This window comes from Dasypus novemcinctus, chromosome 13, assembly GCF_030445035.2.
Source record: "Dasypus novemcinctus isolate mDasNov1 chromosome 13, mDasNov1.1.hap2, whole genome shotgun sequence".
Classification (NCBI taxonomy): Eukaryota; Metazoa; Chordata; class Mammalia; order Cingulata; family Dasypodidae; genus Dasypus; species Dasypus novemcinctus.
The window spans coordinates 100,353,727-100,376,116 of NC_080685.1; positions in this window are offsets into that span (position 1 = coordinate 100,353,727).

Consider the following 22,390-nt stretch of genomic DNA (forward strand, 5'->3'; position numbering starts at 1 on the left):
ATAGAGTTCTAGCTGTGAATCTGGCTGGCTGGCTCTCTGGAGCCTGCTACCCTTCAGAATTCAGCACCTTGTACGTTGATAGTGTGTAGGAGTGACCCAATTAATATTACAGGATGAATGAATGAACGTAGACACGTATACCACATAGCTCCACGCCTCTCTGGATATTCTAGAATCAGTTCAACCACAGGAAGAGGAAATGCAAGGAACTTTGATCTCATGGACTTAGTAACTGGGGAGAGTTTGCAAGTTGCCAAACAATATTGCATCTCCCATTCCTTAATATTTGAACTCCCAAGGTCTGTGGGGCACATGGCCACCCCCACCCCCGTGCAGAGTCTATTCTCTCCCGGGCAGCTTGATGCAGCCACATGACTAAGTGCAAGACAGTGGGATGTGAGAAGTGATGTGTCACCTGGGTCGTGTCCTGAAAAGGAACAGCTACGTGCATCCCTTGCCCTTCCTTTCTCACCCCCCTGATTTCCCCCAGTCCACCTGCCTCTGAACTGTTGAATAAGCTGAAAATAAAATTCTATCTTGGTTTGAGCACTTTAGCCTAAACTCTAACTCAAGCAGCATCCAATCTGTTTGGCTGTTGGACCACAGGTGACTTCTCTCACCAGTTTCAGTAATCCTTATCTTGTTCCATTGTGGTTACTAAAATTCTTAAACCATACTTTCTTGCAAATCCCCAATCATTTTTGTAAGTGGTTCTGCCTTTCATCCCAGCCCCAGACTTCCCAGATTAATCCTACTCTTAAATACTAGTTATACTGCCCTAGTAACCAGACTTCTCTGACGTTGACTTCGATTCTGCTGATACACCCGTTTATCCTGTGCTTTTGGAATGTCTTCCATCACTGCTTCATCCTCAGACGTTTGGCTTCCTTTCTCTGGCCCCCAAATGCCATCCCACCACTGACTGAGCTCTGTTTTGACATGCTACCTCTGGCAGTCAGGGCCAGTGATGTTGGGGCAATATATTGGGAAGTTGGGCAATCCAGAAGTTAACACCTGACTGGTATCCCTGGGTGTGGGAAAAAGTTTCACCTGTTCTATTGTAGATGTTGTCTTATTGTAGATGATGCAGTTGTTCCCTGTTATTGTAGATGATGTCGCAGTTCAGATACCAAACAGCTGCTTGGTAGTTTACCAATAAATACGAGGTGGAAACTAGGATCAAGGCTCTCGGTTCCAGGAGCTGTGAGTCCCCTGGTCTCATCTTTATCTCCTCTCCTGTGTGTGTCTCTCTCTGTCCTTTATTTCTTGAGTTCTGCATTGCCTTCCCTTCAAGCCAACCTATTGTGAGCTGATTGCAGCAACTGGTACCCAACATGGGGCATCAGATATTGGTTGAAACGTAGTTATGTTAGGTAAAATCCATTGAGTGCACTTAATGAATTGTAACATATGACTCTTAGGATAGTGATTATCTATTTGTCCAATATAATCAGCAAGGGCTATTTGCCATTGTAAGTGATTTCATAAGCAAGCCTCAACTTCTTTGCGTGTAAGTGGGAGAATGATATGAGAAGGGTCCTGCCCATGAAGGGCGTATGAGTGCGTTCACGGCCTTAGAGTATAATCTGCTGTAGTTATGGATTACGTATAAACGCTGTTCTAAACTTGGAAGAAAAATTACAAAATGTAACGATGGCTGGAATGGCCGATGGACTACAGTCATTAAACCCTATGACTTGGGGAAAAGTCGGGGAGAAATGTTGCTTGTTTGTCCTTGTTTCTTTTGAACTTAGTCCTCAGAAGCATGCAACAAGCCCTGGATATGAAGCAGCAAGAAACCACCAAATCTGCCTTCGTTGCTTTACAAAAACAAAAAGAGGGAAATGTGGGAAACTCGCTTATCTGTTCCCTATTTGTTGCACTTGTCCCCAGTTATTGTAAATGATGCTGTGCTGATGAGGAGCAGCTGCTTTGGAGTTCCTAATAAATATGATGTGGAAACTAGGGTCGAGGCTCTCAGCTCCGGAAGCTGCGAGCCCCCTGGTGCCATCCTTGGTTCCTCCCTCGTGTTTCTCTTTGTCCATTATTTCTGTAAGTGCTGCATCACCTTCCCTTCGAGCTATTGCTGAGCTGGCTCTCAGCACCTGGGGACTTCTAGACAGCCAAATGATACCTGTTCCAACAGATGTTAGATAAATGCCCTTTGGAAGTTGATGGCCACATCAAATAATCCAGGTGACTTTTACTCAAAGTAGAACTAAATTATCTGATTCTTTAGTTATTTTACTAGTTTATGCATGTATTGGAAAACTTACATTCCTGATTTCTTTTAATAGGCTAATTATTAGGGGAGGTTTTAAGGATTTCTCTTTCTCACTCATTGAAGATACTAGGATTCAAAGTTGTGGGCCATCTCGTCTACCTAATAACTCACACCTCTGCTATTTTTCAATGCATCACCTATGAGAAAGTTAATAGAACTAGTAAGGATGACAAAACGGATAGTTATTCCCAAGAGCGTGAAAATAATCTTTTTAGGTGGGAGAATCTCTTTAGATCAAAGTGAATGGGCTTGTCTATAGCAAACCAAAAGATAAAAGCCATAAGAAGCTGCTTGGCAGGACTAAAGCTCACCCAGGGAGAAGGAGGACTGGGCAAACTTTTTTTTTTCCTTTCCTCTAGCGTTAATAAAAATACATGTACTTGTAAACTGTTTGGCTCTTCATCTTCTTCCCCATTAAGCAAATAATTTGGACACAATATGGAGAAGGAAGAAGAAGGTTTCACTCTCAGGAAGTAGGGAAAGGATCTGGAACATCAGGGTGTGGCGGTTTGGCATGGTGTGACAAATGGCAGGAAGTGGCATCTCCGGAGCCTCAGACACCTGCAGAGAAGAAAATCCTAGGAAAGAGGCTGCAGGGGCTGTTTGTCACCAGATCCTGGAAGTTGAAAAATGAACATACTTTTTTAGACCAGGAGTGGCCAACTCAGAGGCACATGAGGCGCAGGGAGGTAACGTAAGTGAGAGTGAATGAGATGAGCCAGGAGCGCAATGATGGAGAGAAAGGCAGGGCATTCGTCTGAGGGGAAAGGAATACCCCTCCCTCAAGCAGACAAGAGCCCTTCAGCAACAAGCAAGCCAAAGGTGCCCATTATTACCAGATTTTATATTTTTCCAAAGAAGCCAAAACCTAGACTTTTATGTAACTCTTCAGCTGTTTATATGATAGCTTACATTTTTCACTACTATCCAAGTTAATTAAAACTCATTTGCTGACCCAACACTGTGGCTGTAATTAGTGGCACAGAATCGTACACTTAAAAGTGCATAAAATGGCCAATTTTGTAATATATATTTTGCCACCATGAATTTTTTTCAATCTAAAACTCATTTGCTGATCAAATTTGGACCGCAGAGCACACGTTTTAACCTTATGCTAGGTGTCGGGTCACCTGTGCGGTTTTCTGAGTTAGAAAGTAACACGAGGGAAGGGAACAAATATTCACATGGATGGGTTGTATATACCTAGCGCTGTTCTAGGTACTGAATGTAATTTATTTTAATCAAGCCTCCCAATCCTGAGAAGGAGGCATTACTATCCCCTGGTTTAATGGAAGAAAAACTGAGGCTCAGCTAGTGAGGAGCACACCCACAGTTACGTGTCCAGTGGTAGAGCCAGAATCAAACCGAGGAGGCGGCAGCTCCAGGCCTCTGAGCACAGCACGACTGCTCCATCTTCAGTGTCAATTGCTCTCAGCCTTGGCTGGCCCGTCACACCCAGATCAGTTAAATCAGGACCTTTACAGGTAGGACTCGGGTACTGGCATTTTTTGAAGCTCCCGCGGCGACTCCGTGAAGATCCTACCCTAAGCATAACTCAGGTACCAACCGCAGGAGCTTCCCTCGGAACGTGTGACAGGGCAGCCCCTGGGGCCCTGCTCAGACCTACTGGGGAAGAGTCTGCCTGGTAGCAAGATCCCGCAACGACTTGGGTGTTCATTACAATTTGAGAATTACCAGCCTAGAAGAGAAGTAACGGAGGTCTAAACTAAACCCCCAAATTTCCCTTTATCTTCCAGATTTTGCTTTTGCTAATTTTCCAGATTTGTGGGGGAGAGGATTGGCAGGAAAGAAGAGGAAAGAGAAAATAAGAATTTATGCTACCCATAAGAGGAGTCACACCCTGGGATCTGAAGGCTATGCTTTCACTTGTAGTGATTTCTTGGGTGCCTCATTTCCATTTTTTCGCTTTTCCTTCCCCCTCTACCACCTCAGATTGTCAAGCGATAACTGGCCCTCTCTTCCCAGCTTCAGATCTTTTCTTGAGAATAAGGGAGTAGAAAAATTTCCATCAGTCAAGACCCAATTAAATGCAGACCTAACCATACATACCTCCCACAAATGTCATTCGACAAACAGTCACCAAGCATCTTCTTTGTGCCAGATATTAAGGCATCTGGGAGGTGAGAGAAAGGAAGGAGGGACAGTGGCCTGTCCCAAGAGGCCCTGTAGCCCCAACCCTGCAGGTCCTTTACCCCCTCATCTCTTCTGCCTGTCCCACGCTGAAGGGGAGTAAACACAATCTGGAGAAAACTCCGTCTTGATTCTGCTCTCAGTTGCAGGCCTGGGATAAAGGGCTGGGGCACAGCTTCCTCCTCCCTGCCCCTCTCACCCTCCTCCCTTCCAGCTCTCACCCTCCTCCCCGCCAGCTCTCACCCTCCTCACTGCAGCTCTCACCCTCCTCCTTGTAGCTCTCATCCTCCTCCCCGCCAGCTCTCACCCTCCTTCCTGCAGCTCTCACCCTCCTCCTTGCAGCTCTCACCCTCCTCCTTGTAGCTCTCACCCTCCTCCTTGCAGCTCTCACCCTCCTCCCTGCAGCTCTCCCCGTCCTCCTTGTAGCTCTCACCCTCCTCCCCGCCAGCTCTAACCCTCCTCCCTGCAGCTCTCACCCTCCTCCCCTCCAGCTCTCACCCTCCTCCCTGCAGCTCTCACCCTCCTCCCCGCCAGCTCTCACCCTCCTTTCTGCAGCTCTCACCCTCCTCCCTGCAGCTCTCACCCTCCTTGTTAAGAGCTGCCAAGGCCTGGCAGAGCAGCGACCGCGGGCTTTGGGGATGTGCTGGCGCTATGTGTCCTCCAGCTCTTTAATTCTGCCTTATTAGCCTCTGTTCCTACACTGTTCCTACAACTGAGGTCTTTGACTGCTGCTTTCATTGTGTTGTCAGGTTTCTCTTTGATGCCTAAATTAATACTAATAGGAAGCCCTCTCAGCTGTTTGCTTATTTTTCTTTCTGCTCCGTTTCTCCCAATTGAGTACTCCTTACTCCTTGCTGCTTTCATTTGTCAGCCCTTCCTTAGATCCATTTTAAAGCAAGCCCGAGTGTTTTACACACGGTTTGCTACTCTAATGCTGGGTAATTCCGAGAGAGAGCAGGAAAGGAAATGGTTTCAAAATTTGCCTCTTTGCCATCTGGGTGCCCACTCAAAAATGCAGACCATGGACTCAGGCTCCTTGTCACTTGGGATGAACAATTATGCCCTTCACACTAGCTAATGCTTCTTATTTTTATAAAAGATTTATTTATTTTTTATTTATTCTAACCGCCCCCCCCCCTTTGTCTGCTCTCTGTGTCCATTCACTGTGTGTTCTTCTGTGTCTGCTTGTATTCTCATTAGTGGGCTCTGGAAACTGATCCTGGGACCTTCTGGGGAGGGAGAGAGGCGCTCATTCTCTTGTGCCACCTCCCCTCCTGTCTCTGATTGTCTCTCCTCTGTGTCTCTTTTTGTTGCATCATGTTGCTATGCCAGCTCTCCGCATGGGCCCGCACTCCTGCGTGGGGCAGTAATCCTGCACAGGCCAGCACTCTGTGTGGGCCAGCTCGCCACACCGGCCCGCCGGCCTTTACCAGGAGGCCCTGGGCATTGAACCCTGGACCTCCTATGTGGTAGACGAGAGCCCAGTTGCTTGAACCATATCTGCTTCCTGCTAATGTTTCTTATTTAATGATTAAGGGGACAAGAAAGGCCCTCCTGACCCCAAATACTTTCCTTTGTGGCCTTCTAATACCTGAAATTTCACTGTTTCCAAAGTTTCTTCCCTTAGGATTTTTTTTTCTTCCAGATTTGGAAAATTGAGCCAAAGGAAGAAGCACAAACAGCTTTGGGAAGGTTTGCAATAAGCCTTCGATTAGTACTCACTGGAACTGGGTGGTCTAGAGAGCAGAAAGCAAGATGGCGGGAGGAGTTCAACGCCCCGGCGGAGGAAGGCTTGGGTTGGAACCACAGGTCACTTCACCATCTTGCCTGGGGCAGCTGTGATCTTAATGGAAAAGGTTAGCCACCCCCATTCCCTTAAGTGACATTTAGGTACAGAGTACAAGCCACAACAAAGAGTGACAAAGAACACAAGCTTAGAGACCTTAGCTTTAAAAGTTTGCCATCTAAGTTATTGAGAGACACACAGGGGAAAAAGACACACAAACATACATAATTTCATATATATGTATAATATATGTGTGTATATATATATACATCTCCAACTGTATCAATCTCTTCATATCTTAGGCAAGAAATATATATATACAAATTATGCACACACACACACAAATATGCAATGTTCAGTAATAGAAACAAATACAAATCAATCACCTCCCCACCTTTGCTAAGCAGAGTCTGAATCCCATGGGCTAGAGTTGCTGCCCATCCTGATCCTTCTCTTTAGCAGCCTGACTGAGCTCAGGGAAATTTTCTCCTATTCTTTGTTTTATTATTGACCAACATCTCCCGACTGATCTATTCCTCTTGGATTGTTCTGCTTGAACTTCACCTGTTTGGTTCAGGGGTGCCCTTGCGTGTTGTTCTTTTCCTTTGCCTGCTCCTTGGGGTCTCGCCCAGTGACTGGAATTCCCATGAAGCCTAAGTCCCTAATTGCTCCGAGCCGCCTCTCAGCCCCCAGCAGCTGTTTGGCTCAGGACTGAGGACAAGGGTTAGAGTTGGGAATGGAGGGAAAGCGAGATGAAGGCAGGTTGCCATTACCTTTCCAATCCTCTAGAAAACTCTGGGACCTGAGTGTATAAATCACTCTCCACCGTATTTTCAAGAACCCCCCACCTAAAGCCCGTGATCTGATGTGAGTGTGGTGCTGTGGGTGGTTTTTTCACCATCTCAGGGATCTCGAGCATGTCATCTAAAACCAGGCTTCCAAGTCTATAAACTAAAGATTATTAGCCCCACCGTCCTGCTGCCTCCCTGGTCGTGAGGTCAGGACCGAGCCAAGCAGTCACTCTCGATTGTGAACACAGAGGTGTTTTTGTAATTATTCCCAGTCCAAGTTTCTTTTTTTTCTTTGACTAAAGCAATAGGAATGGAAGAGGAAAAGGCTTTTAAAAATTAGGAAATATGTCCACCTCCTTTACAAACCGGCTCCCAGAGTCCTAGAGAAAAACGCCTACAAACAGAATAACTGGAGCATGTTTTCCCGAACACAATGGAGTTATGGAGAAGGCAGAAGAATGGCAATTGTGAAATTGCACAGTGCATGCTCCCCTCCTCCCTATAAAGGGGGGAGGGCGAGGGAGGGGAGAGGGCAAGTGGTTAAGCAAAGCAGTTCCAGAACAGAGACCTGGGCTAAAGCGCCTCCTCACTGTTCACGAGTATGTGAACCTTGGACAAGGGTTTTCTCTCTCTAACCTAGTTTCCCATCTGTAAAAATGGAGAAGGAATACAATCGCTTTGCCATGAGGTGGCTGCGAAGATCAAGTGGAAAAAATAAAAGCACGCTATACACAAAACTCCTGGCACTTAATTAAGTTCTCAATAAATGGGAGTCATCGTTGGACGTGTTTTCCTTTTCAAACTACTCTCACTACATTTGCCTGACTTTACACCAGGCAGACCTTTATTCACTTTTCTCATTTAAACCCCCAAAATGGCATTAGTTGCTATTAAAGCGGGGGTGGGGTGATGGGAAATCCCTTTCTTAAGTCATGAAATGACAGCTCTTCTGCGATGGGCTTAAGTGATGGGCTTTTCCCTCTGCCAAGAATAAAAATAAAATTAAATTAACATTCTCATCCACTGAACACAAGCAGAGAGAATGGCAACGGTCACTACGTCACGGCGCAGGGACGCATGGCAAGCGGGGACACAGAGTGCCTGGTGCAGCGCAGTATGTCTAATTATAGGATCTTTAATTCACTGGTCTATTTTGGCAGGGATGCCCCCAGCACAGACTCATGAGGACAAATAAAGCTTCTGCGTCTTAGCACTTGGCTTCACAGCCAGCAAGCACTCACTAGACACCTGCTTAGCACTAAGCACCAAGATTAGGCGGAATCAAAAGAAATTACTGCGGTGGTCCCTGCCCTTGAAGAGCTTATGGTCTGCACAACCAAGTGTTTCCACGCTCTTTCTTTAGAAACACACACAATTTGGATTTTACAGACCCTTATTTAACAACCACATCAACAACAAAGTTTATGTTATGCAACCCTGTCCATTTCAGTTTAGGTAGCTGGGAGGCCTGAAAAGTCCATGTCTTATTTATGCTATATATATATATTTATATATTTTTTTAAGATTTATTTTTTATTTATTTCTCTCCCCTTCCCCCTCGCCCCCGCCCCAGTTGTCTGCTCTCTGTGTCCATTCACTGTGTGTTCTTCTGTGTCCGCTTTTATCTCATCAGCGGCACTGGGAATGTGTCTTTTTTTGTTGTGTCATCTTGCTGTATCAGCTATCTGTGTGTGCGGTCCCACTCCTAGGCAGGCAGAGCTTTTCTCATGCTGGGCGGCTCTCCTTACGGGGCTCTCCTTGTACGTGGGGCTCCCCTACGCGGGGACACCCCTGCGTGGCAGGGCACTCCTTGCGCGCATCAGCACTGTGCATGGGCCAGCTCCACACGGGTCAAGGAGGCCCGGGGTTTGAACCGCGGACCTCCCATGTGGTAGGCAGATGCCCTAACCACTGGGCCAAGTCTGCTTCCCTTTAGGCAATCTATTTAAGTTGAGGGAAATGAGTAAGTGAATGATATTTTCCAAATATGGGTCTAATGAAGTTCTTCTATTACCCTCCTTTGAGTGCATCAGGCATGCTAAAAAGAGATGCATGGCACTTCTTAACCACATCTTATTCCTGCTTTCCACCAACATGCAGACTGAGAGAAAACTGCTTGCATGAACCTTAAGGGAAAAGGTTGAATGGGGCAGCACGTGAGTCGGCATCAGCAGCACCCCTGCGCAGGGCAACGTACAGACCCCTCGGCTCTCCTTCCGCAGCCCTGGCAGCCTCTTCCTGCCCTGCTTATGCCACAGGAGCCCCTGGAGTTGTCCCAGCTTAGCCTGTAGGAAGGACCATCCTGAAAAGAATGGACAGAACACATGCCGCCTGAATTGGGCTGGATTTTAGGAACTTTTCTATCTGAGGAATTAAAAGTCTATAATAATGATTTCCTTGCAGGAAATCATCCAAAGCCCTCAAACCTTTTCAAATTGAATTGAATCTAAATGCCTATACCAACACTTACTCCCAGTCCTCACCACTCTCAAAGCAACTCATGGTATCTGCGGTCAGGCAGGTGCGGCCGTCCTGGTTCCTTGACTAATTGTCCCTGTCAAGTTAGACAAATCACTGAACCACTCCAAGCCAAAGTTGACTGGGGGGTAAAGGCAGGACCGTGCTACCTCTTCAAAGTGATGTGTGAGGCTTGTTGACACGTCAAGGGCCTGGCCCTGCGGGGCAGCCCGGGCATGACAGCTCTTCTTACCTGCTTCGGCTCTTGGCCTGGTGTTTTGCAGGTGACCTCGTCGGCTATGATCTCCTTCCACGGAGTAGGTGCAGGTCTGGGTTCCTTCATAGAAATGTGCAGAGAAAATTCCAGAAAACCTGTGGAGACCACAGACTGCAGGAGCTGCGTGAGCCAAACCTTCCTCTCGGAATCACCTCCCTGGACAGGATTTCGAGTGCCCCTGGACCTTTTCAGCCATGGCCCCCTGGGCACAGTATTAACTTCTCAGTGCGTGCGTTTTCAAATTCGTTTTCAAATGACCCCTCCGTCAGGAGGTTCCTGTCGAAGTTTAAGAGAGTTCATGCAGGCGAGGTGTTTAGACAGGCTCCCGCGTAACCTCTACGCCAGCGTCGGCTCTTACGCTATTTCCAGGGAGTCAGTCAGTCGCGGCCCACTCGGGACACCGGCTCTTCCTCAGACCCCACATCTTTCCATTCCTAAACTGCCTATTCCTAGCTCTTTTTCTTCACTTGGACAGGAATTAGAGGCATACTCACTGTTTCGTGTAGAAAGGTCTGATTCCAGGTATAAATTTCCCATTTTCACTGACCTATGGTAAAACATGAGGCGAGCTCAATCTGAATTAGGATTGAATCCATTTATAAAAAACGTTTTCAAGAAATAGTCCTTTAAAATACATAGATAATTAATAAGAATCAAGACAGTACATTGTGGAAGAAAGTTCTGGAAAAAGCCTGTGGTCTCTCAAGATTTTTAGTTTAACTTCAATTCCTAATTCTTAACCTCCCACGTCAGGGGAAGACATGTTTTGTGTTCCCCCAGACAAACCCTCAATCCCTGCTTAAAATTCTCCAGCCACTCCCCTTGGCCTTCTGGTTAAAATCCAAACAGCTTAGCAGGCACACAGGGTCCAGGAAGGCTTGGCCTGGCCCCAGGCTGCTTCTCCAGCCTCATCTTTATTTATATACCCACAGACGCTGAGGGCACCTGCCGTCCTGAGCTCCTTGTAGGTCCCCACGCCTACTAGCTTTACACACGACGTTTCCTTTGACAGGCATGGTCTTGCCCTCCTTCTACCAGTTAATACAATCATGTGTCAAAGCTCAGATCAGGTACCGCCTCATCCAGGAAGCCCGCTGGGACCATTCTGGCCATTCTTAGAACACCTGACCTTTCCTGATCTCAGTGTTCACAGAAACTCACCATCAAGGTCTGGAAGTCGGCTGAGCAGGCTCAACACCCAGTAGAATGCGGCACAGAGTAAAAACTCAGTACACGTTTGGTAGATAAACCAAGTTCACCAACTAGCTGCGTGACCTGGAACAATTCATTTGACCTCTTGAGGTCTCAGTTTCCTCACATAAATCACGGGGAGTCAGAGTAAATCATCCCGAAGAGCGCTTTTGGGGCTGACATTTTGTGAAAAGTTACAGTGGTTTCCTCATTTGTAAAAAGTGATATTAACCTTTCCTGCCTCGGTCGTTCATAAAACAAGACTATAAATTTGAAAGTACTTTAAAATGAGACTTTAGAAGAGTCCTAACAATTCACAGTATTTCATGTAATTGTAAAAATAAACATTGTTTTAACAGCACCAAGCATGCGTTAGCAAGTAATATATACTTATTAAGTGTCCTTTGAGTGCTTGATACTTTGCATTTTGTCATTTCGACATGAATTCTGCAAGAAGTAGAGATTAAGTTAACTTTTCCACCAAGGTAGTTAAGCAAGTTGCTCAGCTAACTCAACTAGTAAGTAACTGGCTGAGGCATGATTCTCAGTGTCTGCTGGTCTCTCCCTTCTCTTCTGGGTTTCCTTGATTTCAACTCCTTGCTACCACAGCTCTCTTTTTCTCTCTCTGTATTTACTCCATTTATAAAGGACTCCAGAGAGAGGATTAAGACCCATCTTGAATGAGGTGGGTCGCACCTTAACTAAATCGCCACGTCACAAGATCCTGCTTTCAATGGGTTGATACCCCAGGAATGGCTCAGGTGTAAGGACATTTTTGTCGGGGGTCCATGCAGCTTCAGACCACCACAGTGGGCATAACTGCTCTCCCCGTGCCTCGGTGAGCCAGGGCTTTGCCTCGCTGTCTGCCTCAGACGCCCCCATTTCACTGCTGTGAGGGTACTGGCACTCTGTCTCTTTTCTAGGCAGAAGGGAAATGGTTTTCCATCTGTAAAATCCCAATTAATTCCTTCCATTCAGTCTCCCATAACTAACATTTTCCAGCAAAATGAAAACTGTAAAGTACTTTACATTAGCAACAAGCAAAACAGAAATTCTGCGAGTTCTTGCAAGTTTTAGGTAAAGGAGGACGTGCAACTGAGTTTATTATCTATTCTGTAATTAATTTAAAGAACAGATGAAAAATCCAACTTGACCTTTGAAGATGAAAATGAAGTTGTTTTTTATACTATATGTCCTGCTATGTTTTGAGTGAGAATGTACAATCTTAGGAATAATGTTTTGGTTCCCCCGAGTGTTGCTTCATTCAAAGTGAATTAGTCAGAGTATCACAACCTGCATAAATCTGTCAACGTCGAGGCCCTTGATCTCAGAACACGATGGTGCTGAATCCTGAGATAAATCCTTGTGCCAGAAATCCTATTATTTAGAAGTATAATAAAAATAACAATCGGAGATGACATCAGGACAGCGAGGACATTGTACTCTTCTGTGTGTGTCAGAAGAAGCTAGCTTCCTCTCATCACTGGCTAACGACAGTGGCGGAGCTTGTGAAATGGCAGGTTGGCGCCAACATAAATAATCTTCTGTCCTCTGGGTCAATTCTTTTTTCGCTCCATGACTTCAGAAAGGCCGTTTGCATGGACACACAAACACCTTCTGGCGATGGCGTGGAAATGTCATTCAGTGAGCTGAGACCAGATAAGGATGTGTTTTCACACTTGTGGATGAAGAGATACCGCCCCGAGTAGGGATCGCTTTTATCAACACATCCTTTCTCAGCTCTTAGCCTCTGGCTCATCTCAGGACAGCAGAGCGAGGGCTGGTGGGGAAGGTGGGGGCTGCACAGTCAGGTAGGAGAAGTTGGCAAGTGTGCAATAGAGATGAAATGGACGCGATGAGGCTGGGCGAGAGGAAACATCTGGAGCACCTGGCAGGGGTCACTTTAGGCTTCCTTGCCTGAAGTGGCTCATTGTGGGCTCTTCTTCACTGTCGGCCTGTCATCTGTTTTTTCCTGCTATTGCTGAAAACAAGTAGGACAAGAGCAAATAATGCCATTTACTTTTAAGACTTAGAAGATTTCCTCTCAAGTGTCATCTACGGATCCCACCTCAATAACTCACAACTTAGTTGCTCCTAAAATCACCACTTAACTTAGAGAACACGTGGCAGGGAGACTGGGCGGTACCTTCCCGAGTCACTCATATCTGATGACAAATCTAAGAGAAAGCCTGCAACTCTGCTCCTCAGATCTGAGTAGGCCAGCTGCCTTTCGCTTGCAAGAGAGTACATTTATGTGGAGTGTTCAGAAAAAGGAGTAGTTTAATGGTTTTCAGTGAGTTGGAATGTGCGTGTTGAAAGCAGTAGAATCGCGTAAGATCGCTTGCGACAGAATCCTCCTGAACTGGGAGAGATCTTTCCATGCTCATCTAGCAGATGTTCCTGCATCTTGAGGTGCACTGAGGGTCTGACGCTAACCCTCAATTACTGTGGACAATTTTATAGAAGTAGGAAGTTTCACTGACACACCACAGGCATTGCTTTGGACATCTCGGTTCTTATTTTCTCGAAAATGAAAAATTGAGATACTTTGTGATCAAAGCCCTTATCTCTTCCCTCCAACTCAATGACCAATTTCTGTGGGTACTTCAACTCTAACACATCCAAGACTAAGCTCTTTGGTTACTAAATTCAATTAAAAGGGTACTTTATTAATAGCACGACTAAGAGAAAAGACTTCATGGGGATTTATATTTCAAACACTGATATCTCATTACAATGAACTAACTATGCATGAAACCAAGACAAAAATTACAGCTACCCATCCTTTCCAATTATATTTTTGAAGCATATTCTTATAAAATACATCCTACCCTGCAAACAATTGTTATTAATAAACAATAGAATCAAATCAGGGCTTAGCAGATTCCCAATTCTCTCATTTCATTGACATATGAAGAAAGAGTTCCTGGAATAAGTAGGTCATTAGTTTGTACTTGAAAATCTGTTTCAGATAGCAGAGATATTCATTGTAGTTGTATTTGGTAGTATTTGTTGTAATAGCCCTGGCTCTGCATTTTTTCTTTGTGCAAATCCTATTTTGAGAGATCATTAGGTAATAACAGGTTTTATTTTTTTTATTGAAAATTTAATACAATATGTCAATCTTCCTCATCAATCAGAATGCTCAGAAATTATTAAAAATATTAAATAAACATTATTTATCCTTTTTCTCTGTCAGTCACATTCATTTTAGAAAACTGGTGTTTTTAATTAAACAATGTTACTTTACTTAGAAATGAAGGGAAATCGTGGGGATAGACGAGCAGGCCGGGTGGAGCCCCACTGAGGTGGATGAACTGACACCCTGTGGGCTTAGCTGACCCCTCCCCACTCCTAATCACACCTGTGAACTAGAACTCGACCTCTCAACCAGGTGCACAGCCCAGACTAAGGTCAGCCACTAGTTACTAAGTGCTTACCTACAACTGTGCTATGGTATTTACACACATTATTTCACTGAATATGGATGGCATCATACCAACGACAGACATTATTTACACACATTTTAAGACAAGGAAGCTAAATCCTAGAGAGATTAAGCAACTTGGCCAGTCAGTGTCAGAATCAGAATTTGAACCCAGGTCCCTCTGAGTCTACGCCTTGTAACCCATTTTAGCAGTGTTCTCATGATAGCAGTGGGTATCTGCAAGGCCAAAACTACTTTCAGAGTACTAAAACTTTATTTGCCTTTTTTAACTTTCATTCTCTCCTGAGTGTACAGTGGAGTTTTCCAGAAGCTTCATGATGTGTGTTGACACCAGTACTCTGACAGCTAATTGAATGTGGGCTTGCCTATTCTTATGCTGAAAAAATTTTTTTAATTTCCAACATGGTAAATATTAATAGAAATAGCCCACATAAATAAAAGCTTTTTGGGGTTCTCAATACTTAAGCGAGGTTTTTTGTTTTAAATTTTTTAAATAATAATTTAAATTTAATTCTGAAGAGTATATATATAGTCATCCAGAGCCCAAAAACTCCTACAGACCAAAGACTCTCCAACTTCAGATTTCAAGTAGCCCAGTAAAAAGTAGAGTTATCAAACAAAGGAAACCTTGTCAAAAAAGTATTTCCCCTAAAATAATGTTGTGTTTTATGAGATGGGACACCTGCATTTCAAGATTGAAGGGGAAATGGTGGGTTGGTTTCCAGACAATTTGCAGGTAGATTTTCATTGAATCTTGGAGATTTCTCTATGAGCTGTTAATTATCAACACTTCAACCTGGAACTTACCCTGGAGGTCAAATAAGAAATCTCTCTCCTTCATGAGAAATAAAACTTAAAATTTAGCCTGGTTAAGAATCCAGAGTCAGACTGCCAAGTTTTCAAACCTTGCTATGAAACCAGAAGCAAGTTTCCTTACCTCTCTGAACCCGGCCCCTCATCTGTAAAATGGGGCTAAGATTAGTAATGTTAGAGGGTTTTGAGAAGATTCAGTGAGATGCTGCTTCTCAAAAAATGAGTGAAACAAGAGTAATTTAAAATGCTTGACCCACAGCCTGGCACATAGTAACCAGTCAAAACATTTTAGCTATTATTACTATAATTTTTGGGTCAGTTGGTAGCTGAACAGACGCCGTGATGTGGTCTCGTTTTTTCACTCCTCTCCACTGTCTCAGTAAACAGTTGGTTCTCTCTTCAACAACAAAGTAATTCCTCCCTTTCTATCATAAAGTGACTTAAAGTAATCGGGAACTTTCTGAAGAGTCCCATTCAGCTGACTGCTTCTCTGTTTTGAAGAACCACCACTTGGCAGAGATGGAGATGCTAGGGAAGGTAAAAACTGTGGCTCTTGCTCTTAGCCGGGTCTCTGCTGAGAACTCTGGGTGACCTTGAGGAGATGATGTCACTCTCTGAGCCTTGTTTTCCCCTTATGAGAAGGGAAGGAGCTTCACCAGATGGTTTATAAAGATCCCTGCAACTGTATCATTCTATGATTGTATATTTTCGAATGAAAGCATTATTTTCCTCCTAAAAAGCAACAGAATAATCAATGTGCCCATGGCATTAGTCTATAGTATATTTAAATATAATTGAGTAAATTTTGCAAACAAGGATCACAACAATTAGAAAACATCGAACTAAATGTACTGTGCTTTACATTTTCCAGGTAAAACCTGGATTTTCATAGGCCCATGGAGTTTTATTTCCTTGAGAATTTCTAATTTTTCATATGGGCATGATCTAATCCTGGACTGATTTCCCTAAGGAAATCCCTCAGGGATTAGTCAACATTTAATTTATTTACCTCTTAAATCTTTGGGTTCATAAAATCTTACATCTTTCAATTAAAATCAAATCTGAATTTCCTGGAAATCCTGGTTAATGTCAACAATCCCTTGGATCCTTAAAAGGGAGCTGATATTTGAATATTTGAAACAGATTAATAATATTTAGTGATCACAGCTTCCCTACATAAAAAGTGATCTATTTTTAGCTTTGTTTATTTACATGATTTAATAAGGAAAACATAAATGGACTTTTCAGTTAGTCATCAAATATTTATTGAGCACTTTCTGTTTGGTGATGTTCCAGTAATAATAGAATAATTTACTCAATTCAGTTAATCCCTTGAATCTAAATGATATTAATCATGCCTTTGTTTTTATCCCCTCGCGATTGTGATTTACAGATTTTCATTTGTAGTCATTCATTCATGAATGCTTTTCAGTGCATTTCTATTCAACTCTATTCTATCAAGCTTTGTAAAAACAATATAAGAGTGAATATGTATATATGCGGGGGCTGTATAATACATATAGAGAGAATAACATCATATTTATAGACTTGCTTAGCAGTTGTATTATAAACTTAAAACCAGCAAGCATTATATTGTCCTACATTTACCGTATCCCTTCTCCCCTCCCATCTCTCATCAAATACTGCCCTACACACTGGGAGAGGAACGGCTGTCACAGGCTTACTGCTTCCGTTTCACATGGTAGAGCACCAGCGCTAAAGAACGGAACCCAGGCTCAGTAAAGTTCTCATATCAGCCAGGCACCGTGGGGAAATCGATACTTATACCACCATCATCAACATCATCATCCGTCAAATAGAATAATCTGAGAACTTCCTGATTGGCCTATGCCAAGGAGACACGTGGATCTGGTCTACTCTTTGCATTTCTCTCTTCAGGGAGAGGGTAGGGAGAGAAGAACACAGAAAAGAAGACAAGCCGGTAGTCAGGACTCTTCTCCATGGTTTTCAGAAATACCCTCTAAAGTTCATCCTTGGAGAACTGGTAGAAGGCTGGCAGAAGAAGGGAAAGTGGGAAAACAGGTCAAGACATGGTCGAAAAGAAAGGATTTGCAAATCAGAAGGCAGTTCACTTGAACAAGAATATCCTGGGAGAGGACAGGAAGGGGCGGCTGGGGGAGGAGAGAGGAGGAGCGGGGGAAGGACGCTGCCCTGGCGTGGCCAGCCCCTGCTGGGACGGTGGGCCGCGGCGCTCAACAAAGGTGGGCTGCTGGCCTTCCCCCGGACCCTCAATACTGGCTCCTTCGGCTTCTTCAAAATTAAAACTCTGTGGAGTAATTATCGCAGCCCACCCTCAGAAAGCTTATTTTAGACACGTTACGGTCTCCCCTGTAGACTTCTAAATCACTCTAAATAGAAGCCGGGTCTAAAATTATCCATGAACATGTTTGAAGATTCTGATTTGCTGCTCATAAGAATGAAGCCCCAGATGTGAAAAGCCAATTTAAGTAGGCATTGCTTTGCAGGGGCAACGGAGAACAGTCAGGAAATGCACCTCCCCGCCTAAGTCAGACAGCCGCACAGGGCCGGGCAGGCACGGAACCAGAGGGCGCTGGGCTCATTTCTTCTTTGCTCCATAAATGTGCAAGATTCCTTGACCTTGGGGAAGGGTCAAGTCTGCCTCTAACCCGCTCCCACTCCTTCACCCCCTCTCCACTCCTGCAACCCCAGTGAGCTGTGGCTCTCCACGGGTGGCAGCTCTGCCGTCAGGAGCCAGCCTTGAACACAGCAGAGGTGGCATTCTTAGCTGAGGAAAGATGCCTGGTCCTGCTTTTTCAGCGGAAATGCGAGTATCCCAGCATTCTTGTTCTGTGCCCTAAAATGTAGTGTGCCTCAGAGTTTCCTGGGCTGCCTGTTGAAACTTAATATTGCCTAGCGCTCCACCCCACCCCAGCCCTCCCCCGTACTGAATCCTCAGGCCTCGGGCAGGCCCAGGGATCTGCGAGCTAATCGACCTTTCCAGGTGATTTTGATGCTGATTATCCAAATACTTGGAGAAACATTGCCGAGGTAGACAGAGCATATTGTTTTTTGTTTTGTTTCGAGGTACCGGGGCGGGGGATTGAACCTGAGACCCCCATCTGGGGCCTCATATGTGGGAAGCAGGCACTCAGCCACTGGAGCCACATCCGCCACCCTGTGCATTGCTTTTAATGTCATGCTATATCTTAACGTTTGCCACATTTTAGACTTTCGCAGTCTATAAAATTTAATCCTAGGAAATCAAAACCGCTACCACATAGACAGTAAAGCCTCATGTCAATTACAAGAAGGGTGGGCGCGGGTTTGTGCGGAGACGGGTGCAGAAGAGAAACAAATCGGAGTCCCTTTAACTTAAGCCCCATGTGATCACTATTTTGACCTCTGTCTGCCCCCAACGTTACAGGATGAGAAATAGACCTCCCAGACTGGTAGCTCTGTATTAGGAAAATTAAAGCATTAATGCCTGGGCATGGAACCACGTGAAAAATTTAAAGTGGTGTCAAGGGAGGAGTATCATGACTATCTCTTTTCCTGAAAACAAATAAACTATTTTACATTCAAAAGAATGAGCTTTTCTGAGGACAGCCTGAAAAAAGAAATGCATCCATAAAAGCAACTCTTGGATATTCCTTAAATTAATTCAGCCCCAACCCCTCTTCCCTGAGAGGAATAATGCAGGAAGGAGGGCACGGACACCTCCGCTGCATTTCTTTGGACCTCAGTTGGGTCAGCGCCTGCCCAGGGGTCAAGGCCAAGGGCTTCCCTGTGCAAAGAGGCGGGTGGGAGCTGGTCCACCGCTGCCCCTGTGCCTGCCTATAATAGGTTCTCAATCAATGTTGGTTGACTGAATTAGCTCCCTGATACGTTGGTTGTTAAGGTGTTTTTCTCCCTTTTTGTTAATCTTTAAAATCTTTGCACACATGCCCACAAAAATCCCAGAAAATTGGAAATTATTTATGCCATTCTAAATTTTTCCTGTATCTTTTCGTTGGTGTAGACATAGAGAGTTTCATATTGTTCTGCTCGAGGACATGCAATCCAAGTTGTTCCGTGGCATTTTCGGGCCCTAGATTATTCTCTAGCTTTCTTTCAGTTGACCTTTACATCCCTTTCAGCCTCAGTTCCATTTATAAACCAACTGGGTTAGTTACACTCACTGTAATTTGGGGCCATAACTTGGATAGACTGTACAAGGCATGGGACTGTGTAACACAGTGAACCATGTGGTGGAAGGTGGACTGTGGTTAACAGGACAAATACAAGAATATTCTTTCATGGACTATAACAAATGCCCAATCCTAATACATGGTGTTAATAATGGGGAGGCCGGCCTTATACCAAATGTACGCTATAGACCATAGTTAGTGGTAATAGACTGAGGCTGTTCTTTTACAATCTGTTAATAAACGTTTCACAACAATGTAAAGTGTTGGTGGAGGGGTGATGTATGGGAGTTCTGCACATTACCCATGATTATTTTGTAAGTTCACAACTCCTCTAGTAAAAGAAAAATATATGTATACACAGATATAAAGTTGTTCCATGAATCTCGGTTTCTTCTCCAAAACTCTTCTGCTGGAGGCTTTTCGTTTCTTTCACACATCCAGGGCTGTTAGTCGCCCACCTCCAGCACCCAGTGCAGCTCTCCCTTAGATCCCAGCCTTCAGAAGGCTTTCCAATTTGAATGATCTCTACAGAGAATTAAGAGGGAAAAGCTTGTTTCAGTTGCCTTAGGACTGCCTGATTGAGATTTTTTCTTGGGTATATTTAGCCAGCATGGAAGTGTAGCTCTTTCCTCCTCCTTTGAGGCTTCCTGGGTTTTAAAAAAGACTGATTACCCCTTCTCAACTCACCTACTGCCCCAGACACACATGCTTACACACACCTGCACACCCATAGCTGGCCAAGACAAGGTACATGTACCTGTCTGGGGATGTCGCTACAAATCTTCCTCTTTCCTTCAGAAACTTTCTCACTTGACTGCCATCAAGGAGATGAAAACCAAGTTTCTGGTTACCTTGGCTATCGCTTTTTTCTATTATTTGCTTATTTATTGAAAGTGGTCCAAAATGCAAAGTGGTAGATACTATATCCCTTATAAAGGAAAGCTGTAAGAGAAACACTTTCGTTTCAGAGTTTAGATTTTTTGAAATCTTCATCAATAGTACTTTCCATCTCCTGCGGCTTTATCAGGTCCATCTCAAGTCTTGCCCTACCGCTGTCACAGAAGGCCTAGCAGTGTCCCCGTGGTGAAAACGTTCTAATGTGGCTCTGAATTTGCCTGTTCTAGAAGGACCAGCACATCTCACCCTGCAGCACGCCCACACCCGTGTCTGGGGCTGTGTAATAGTTCTTTTCCTGTTTCTGAATAAACTCTTCAAAAAAATAAAAATAAAAATAACCACCTAATGATCAACTATGGCAAGAAAGCAGCTGGGTAAATGCAGCTCATCCAGGTAAGACAGGAAACTAGAGCTTTCCAAACAGCAATCAGCTAGCAGACTAACGATGCAAAAATCACATAACGACCAGAAGAGTGAAACATGGTCCCTCCTATTGTTCTCTGCTCTCTGTGCTGTGACTCCCGGATTTCTCCTCTCTGACCTGTCAGTACAGGTCTTGGAGGACATACATAACAGGGTAATGTATTGTGGAATAAACTTCGCAAATAAAAAGTATATATTAAGCGCACACACACACACGAGATAATGAGATGAACAAGGTGACAACAAATTACACAAATATAAGGGATTACACAACAGCCAGAGTTTTCTCTGGAAAGTGGTAAAAACAGTATTGTACATCTAGCCTGATTTTTTTTTCCCTTACATGATTATTTCAAAGATACGTTGTCTTCATTTCTGAAAGTCAAAGCCTGAACAAACGGCCTCTCCTCACTTGGCTGCATGTCAAGGAGCTAACGATGAGCAAGCATTTAAAAGCACTAAGGAAAATTTTTGCTTCACATGACCTTAGGGGAAAGACATTTGTGAGCTCTTCTTGGGCATTGGTTCTCAAACTTGATTTTCTTGGCCCCACAACTTAAGATTCTGGCTGTATCGGTGGAGAAGGAGCCTGGGCATGTGTTCATTTAAAAAGCCCCACATGGGGAACGGATGTGGCTCAAGCAGTTGGGTGCCCGCCTCCCACATGGGAGTTCCTGGGTTCATTCCCAGTGCCTCCTGAAAAAACGAAAACAAAAACAACAAGCATAACTAAATGGAAAAACCAACTCAGGGAAGCCAACATGGCTAGGTGGTTGAGCACTGGCTTCCCACATACAAGGTCCTGGGTTCAATTCCCAGCCCCTAGTACCTCACACACACAAAAAAAAGCCCCACAGTTATTCTGATATCCAGCCAGTGGGGGATCAGATGCAGTGCAAATATCTTATTTTTTACATGTGAAACTGGAGACCAGAGAGACTAAGTGAATTGTTAGAGAGACATTTATTTTAAAAACCCTTCTGAAATAAATATAATTTCAATTATTCAAAAAACATTGATGGTGGACCTACTGTGTGTTCTGCTCTATATTAGGCAATGGTAGTGTGAAGACAAATAAGACACAGACCTTGTCCTCAATTGTCTTGTCTAGTCGAGGCAAATAATCATTTCCTAAGTATTAAATGATAAGCATTGTGAAAGCATGTGTAAACTGCAAATGGTATTCAGACATAATGGGTTCTTATTGCTTCTCTATATTTGGACCCTGAAATTCTATGTAAACAAATACTACCCCTGCACTGGTTTTTCTTTTCAGAAATAGTGGTGACTATTTTGACACGGGGTGGAGTAGCCTAAGGATTCTATATCACCAATTGGGAAGAGTGATAAACACCCTGTGTATTAGCAGAACTAAGCAGCCAGAAGCCCCCATGGTCCTCATCTCAGCTGTCCTTTGAACATACACTTGCTCATCAATGTGACAAATTATCCGAGGCTTGGGAAAACAGAGACTGTGAACTTTGGCTTTTCCAGAACGCTTCTGCAGCAACCGGCATAACAAGTAGTAACAATCCCATTGTATACGTCGAGATTCTGATCACACTTTTCCATTCCAGCAAAAAGTAAATGTGTTTGCTGAGCGCTCTTCTGGGTGGTATCTCTCAACTGCCCCACTTCTAGGGACACTCTCAGCTGATGCAGGCTCCTCCTCTGCAGAGTCCCACAGCAGAAGCACATGCCGC